The sequence below is a fragment of the Pteronotus mesoamericanus genome, unplaced genomic scaffold (genome assembly GCF_021234165.1).
Source record: "Pteronotus mesoamericanus isolate MK-2021 breed Mesoamerican mustached bat unplaced genomic scaffold, CSHL_Meso_final contig_317, whole genome shotgun sequence".
Lineage (NCBI taxonomy): Eukaryota > Metazoa > Chordata > Mammalia > Chiroptera > Mormoopidae > Pteronotus > Pteronotus mesoamericanus.
The window spans coordinates 3,883,648-3,890,181 of NW_026555133.1; positions in this window are offsets into that span (position 1 = coordinate 3,883,648).

The following is a 6,534-nucleotide window of genomic DNA, read 5'->3' on the forward strand; positions in this document are numbered from 1 at the left end:
TTAGAGGAGTCTCAGTTTCCTTATTGATTGAATGCAGATAATAGCACCTCCTCAGTGTTCTTGTGAGGTTAAATGAAGTCCTTGTGCCAGGCGTCTGACACAGTGCTTGGCATAGAGTAAGTACTCAGCAAATGAGACCCTGAAAAGAAAAACAAAGAACTTTCTGCTTCCGAACTGCCTGAAACCAACCTTAGCGGCCACAGGCTCAGCACATTCTGCATGACATTTGCCCATCTGTGGAGCTCCCGGCTGGATGAAGCAAGACCAAACAGAAGGAGACCTGGCCAGAAGCTGCCTGGCATGGTGATCAGTGTTTTCAGCTGAGCAATGGAGGCCCAGAGCGGCTTCTGCCTGCTTCCTGGTCATTCTGTGAAGGTCCCGTGCGGGGCTGCACCAGGGTGCTGGCAGCTAAGCGGAAGTTCTCCAAATGCCAACGCAGATAAGCAGGTTCTCGTTCCCACTTTCCCCCACCATTGCGGCCTTTCAACTTGGGACCCTGCCATCTCTCACTTCCTCACTGGGCTCCTGGCCTTGGCTCTCAGCACTCCAATCCACCCTCACCAGCTGCCAGGGTGACCCTGCTGAGCATGTCCACCCCTCTCAGAAACCTGGGCTCCCTGCAGTGCTCAGCCTGGCATTCGGGGGCCCTGCCATCCACCCTGCTGGTCCCTCTGGATGCTCTCCTGACTCGTGCCTCACCCACCCACACTCCGGTCACGCCTCGCTGCCCAGGGCTCTTCGGGCTCACCTACCCCTTCAGGACACCTTTCCCCACCTGTGCCTCTCCTTGTCAAAGTCAGCCCTTCCTCCAAGGCCTATTCTGCAGCTAGAAGAATCCCCAGGCTGGCTCACCTTAGGTGTTGGCCACTGAACCCTGATCCAGGGTTTCACAGGCCAGAGCATGATGCTGAGAGCTTTGAATAGGACCGTGGCACATGACATCATTTCCTGACGAGGACCACCACTTTAGGAGGGACAGTGCAGTGGGGAAACCGAGGCCCAAGGATCAGTGACTTGCTCAGAGGCATGTAACAAGTCAGGGGAGAGCCAGGCTATAGCCCAGGTCTCCTGCCCATCCACTCACCTAGGTCTTCCCACACCAGGGGCCAGGAAAACCCAGTGCCCATGGAGAGGGACTTCCCTGCAAATCCGAAACGGAGGCTGCACTTCCAGACCTAACCACATGGGGGAGCTGATCCCAGGCCATGGAAGACTGAGGGGCAGTCCCAGGTTGGCCCTTGGAGGCCTTGGTTCTTCCTAGAGAAAGTCTTTGGGCTCCGGCTGCCACGGGCACTTTGCCTGCTCTCCCCTCCCCACACCTCTATCACCCTGTATGGTCTCAGAGAGGATGGAGGGAGGGTCAGGGCCACTGAGGGCTCCAATTTTCCCAAGAGGACACTCAGACACATACTGGCACCCATATAAACACCCTGCAGGTTACAGAGTCACCCTGCACGCCCCACCCCGGCCCTCCACACACGCAGGCAGGCACACCTGCACAGCCTCTCCTGGGGCAGAGCAGCACACCTGGCCTCTGCTGAAGGGGGCCCGGGGAGCCACACGGAGAGCGCTGCCGGGCCCCGGGGGTCAGCCGAGGCCGGAGGGGAGCAGGAGGGCCAGTGAAGGGGCCTGCCCTTCGTCTCACCTGCAGAACTGTCCCTGGCCACCAAGGACTCCCTGCACCGCCCAGCCTCCTGCTGGATGGGACATCCGTGGCTTACATGACTATTTCCTGCCCTGGGTCCCCTCCCCCATATACACACAGACCTGGCTGTGCCCTCTGGGGTCTCAGACATATCCATTTCTCCAGATAGGATGACCCAGGGAATAAAGTCTTGGTCCTCTCACCTCCAGGGCAGCTGCCCGTCCCCACCCAGGTTGGACTGACCAGTTTGTCATTAGCCCGTCTGGGCTCCCTGCCCTCCCCCCTGTCTAGACCCCTACCATCTCCAAGTCACCTCCTCCAGGTAGTCTTCCATGGTCCACAGCCCCAGAGGCCCTCTTGGCATGTGGTCTGGTGTCTGGTCCATCCCTTACAAGGCTGGGATCAGGGACCAGAACTGCAACCTTGCCCCTGGCTGAGTCACTTGCACAACGTCTATGGGCCCGCTCAGTGTTCCATCACAGTGAAGGCCATTTGGAGAGCATCTCTCAGCTAAACCACAAGAGTGGGGCCCTCCCTTTGGGAACCCCATTCTCTCCATCTGACCCTTGTAAGCGCCGTCTCTGGTCTGCGTATCTCTGGCCTTTCCTGGTCTCCTCTTGCCGCTCCTCAGCCTGCAAACTAGCTTGGGCCTCCCCTGTAGCAATCATCCGGATTTCCACCCACCTCGGCTTCCTAGAGACCCCTGCCCCGCACTCCAGGGCTCGCAGGAGGCAGCCCTCCGCCTTCTCCCTCAGGCGCTCTCGGCGCAGGCTCTTTGTCCCCCGTCACTGCCCAGCTCACTCTGTCCTGTCCCCAGAAGGGCTGGTCACTGTTTGTTTTAGCCGCAGTCCATGAGATTGGCTGATGCTCCCTGCGTTGTGTGCCCTTTGACCCCAGCAGTCCTTTGATCTCCCCAAGACCCTCCCCCATGGCCTAGGCACAGGTCTGCACTGAAGAACTGGAAGGACAGGACAATGGGGGACTGCAACCCACGGCGGGGGGGGCTGGTTAAACTTCTCCACACTCGGTCTCCGGAGAGTCCAGGGGACCATCCTTAAGGTGCTGGGACTGTCTCAGGAGAGGACCCCTTGCTTTCAGGTACTCTCCTTTCATTCTTTCAGGCAACCTGTGCCAACATCCACCCGCCTCCTCAGGAAACGCACCTCAGAGAGGGCTCCCAGCGGAGGTCGGGCCCCGCCCAGTTCAGTCTGAACAGCAGTTGCTAGCACTGCCTAGGGAGCTTTAAAATATCTTGATGCCTATAGGCTCCACTCTGACTTAATTGACCCGAGATGTCGTCCGGGTGTTAGAATTTTTTAAATTAATAGACTTTTTTATAAAAGTTTTATTCATTCATTGTACAGAGAGAGAGGAAAAGAGAAGGAGGGAGGGGCATCAATCTGTTTTTCCATCCATTTATGCATTCATTGGTTGATTCTTGTACGTGCCCTGAGCAGGGATCGAATGCACAACCTTGGCATATCTGGATGATGCTCCAACCAACTGAGCTACCTGGCCAGGGCTAGATTTTATTTTTTGAAACAATTTTAGATTTATATAAAAATTGAGTGGAAATTACAGAGAGTTCCCATATACTCTCTCAACCCCCCTCGTGCTCCCCAGTTTCTCATTAGTGTGATTTGTTACAACTGATGAGCGGATATTGATATATCCTTATTAAATAAAGTCCGCCGTGTACTTTAGGATTCACCCTGTGTGTTGTACATTCTAGGTGTGACAAATGTATAATGTCATATACCCACCATTACTGTCATACAGGATAGCGTCTCTGCCCTAAGAATGCCCTGCTGCTCTACCTGTGAGCCCCTCCCTGACTCCCAACCCCCACTCCCCACCCCCTCCCCAACCTCTCTCAACCTCTCACCTTTTTACTGTCTCTGGTTTTGCCTCCTCCAGGATGTCATATAGTTAGAATTATACAGTATGCAGTCCTTTCAGCTTCTAGGTGATTTTTAAATTTTTTTTATTTTTAAATTGAGATATCATTGACATATCACATTGTATAACCTTAAGGTGTATTTGATATATTTGTATTGCAATATGATTGCCATTGTAGCATTAGCTGACACCCAACACCTCTGTCTTGTCACATAATTATCATTTGCTCTGGTGGTGGGAACAATGAAGTCTAGTCTCTTGGCAAGTTTAATGCTTATAATAGTTTTGTTGTTTGTAATGACCGTACTGTGTATTAGATCTCCAGGACTTACTTATCTACTCTTCACAAGTATGTGCCCTGACCTAGGTGATTTTAGTGAACAGTAATAGTTGCCATGAATAGCCCTGGTCTAGAATTTGGTAAGTGGGGGCAGGTAAGGGGGAGCTCTAGTACATGTTTCTAAATCTAATGTGGAGAAAGTTCTCATTTCCTTTTGATACGTACATCGGTCCATCCATCCATCTGTTCATCCATCCGTTCAGTATATTTCCAGGGCCTCCTGTAACCAGGCATTGAGTTAGACACTAAACCAAATCGACACCGTTCCTGCTCTCCTGGCCCTCACCGTCCAGCTCAGGAGCCTGACGTTAATCAAGTTGCCACGCACGAGTGGGGATGATGTTGAACTGACACGGGCAACTATAGGAAAGGCTCGTGGCGGTGGTGCGCCGAGAATAGCTAGGGAGGCTTCCCCCAGAGGAAGGGAAGCTCCCGCTGAGTTTGAGGAAGAACTCGTTAGGCCAAGGGGGAGGGAAAAAACCTCCACCTAGAGAGACCAGCTTGTGCCAGGGCCCTGTGGTTAGGAGGGACATGGTGCTTTCTAAGAACTGAAGCGGTGACTTTGGGAGTGAGTAGGAGGAGAATAGTGCAAAGCGGAGCAGGAGAGGAGGGCAGGGCTGGATAACGTGCTGAAGAGGTCACTCTGGCTACAGCGTGGGGGCGGGATGGGGGTGGGGCAGCGAGGAGACCAGAAGAGCCAGTGAGGAGGCCGCTGCAGTGTCCAGACAGGAGGTGATATGATGGTGGCTGGAATGGAACGAAGTTGAAGGGAGGCAGCTGAGAGGATGGAAAGAAACGGAAGGACATGAGGAATGTGCGGGAGGCCAGACGGACAAGATGATGTGGGGCCTGGCTACGGGGGTGGGAGAGGAAGGTGTGAAGGGTGCTTCTAGCTTCCAGGCTTTCATACCTGGATTGACCGTGGTGCTGATCAGAGAGGCAGGGAACACAGGAATGGACCTGGCCTGGCAGGAGGATTCTGAGTCTTAGGTACGTTGAGTCCGAGGTACCGTGAGACATTCAAGGGGAGTTGCCCGGTGGGCATCTGGACATGTGGGACAAGAGCTCAGAGAGAGGGGAGACCTGGAGATGGAGACCTGGAGGTCCTCGGGAATGGCTGGCAGTGGGACTGGAAGCCATGGGTGTGATGAGATGGCCTAGGAGGTGTGCGCGGGGTGAGAACAGAGAGGACCCAAGACCGAGCCCCAGGGACGATGAATGTCAGGGGAGGAGAAGAACCTGAAGAGGCCCTGGAGCGGGGGCAGCCTGGGAGGTGAAAGGAAAACCCAGTGTGACCCTGTAATGGAAGAGTGTGTGTTGTTTCACGAACTGGGGTGTGGGCGTCGGTGTCCGCGATGCTGAGTGGGCAAGTCATATGGAGAAAGTGAGGGAAGACAGCACTTTCAAGAATTTAGTCATGTAGGGTTGGGGCGCATAGGTGTACCGCCTACATCAGGGTCAGCTGCTTCAGACCTTTTCTTTAACCATAGAAACTTCTCCTTAACTACTGACCTGCAAATATTCCAAGGACATGAACTGGGAGTGTGGGGTTATGGGTGTCCAATTTACAATTGCATCAGCCCTGGGCAGTGTAGCTCAGTTGGTTGAAGCATCATCCAGGACACTGAAGGGTCACAGGTTTGATTTCTGGTCAGGGCACGTACCTGGGTTGTGAGTTCAATCCCTGGTCTGGGAGCCTACAAAAGGCAATCAGTTGATGTTTCTCTCTCTCTTGCCCTCTTCCCTACTTTCTAAAAGCAATGAAAAAACCCTGGCTGGTGTTGCTCAGTGGATTGAGCATGGGCCTGCGAACCAAAAGGTTGCTGGTTCGATTCCCAGTTAGGGCATATGCCTGGGTTGCGGGCCAGGTCCCTAGGAAGGGGCGTGTGAGAGGCAACCACACATTGATGTTTCTCTCCTTCTCTTTCTCCTTCCCTTCCCCTCTCTCTAAAAATAAATAAAATCTTTAAAAAATAAAAATAAAATAAATCAGTTTGTATAGCCATTAAAAAAAATATATAAAAACAATGAAAAAATGTCCTCTGATAAGGATTAAAATAAATTAAATAAAATAAAAATTGTATCAAAGAATACCTGTGCTTGAATCAGCAGAACATTACCTCAGGCCAGTGGTCCATGTTACCAGTCCTCAAGTAGCATTTGATTTCATCATAGGAACTTATATTACTCTTAAAAAAAAAAAGACTTTATGTATTTGTTTTTTGAGAGTGGGGAAGGGAGGGAGAGAGGGAGTGAAACATCAATGTGAGAGAGAAATATCAATCAGTTGCCTCTTGAACTTGCCCCAGCAGGGGACTCAGCCCACAACCCAGGCATGTGCCCTGATGATGAATCCAACCAGCGACCTTTTTGGTTTGCAGAATGACACCCAGACAGTTGAGCCACACTGGTGAGGGCAGGAGCTTATGTTACTTTTAATAGCTTTTTCCTTTGTTATCCTACGTCTCCAGGAGAGGTAGGATTACATTATTTATTCTCCTCCTTCATGGAAAGGAGAGGGTGAAAGAAAGGAGAGGGAGTGGTCAATTTCAGTAAAAAATTTTTTTAAGAAAGGAATCTTTTAGAAGATACTTAATTTCCTCTTTTCCCCTAGCCTCCATCTTCACAAACTTCTCAAAAGAGTTGTCCA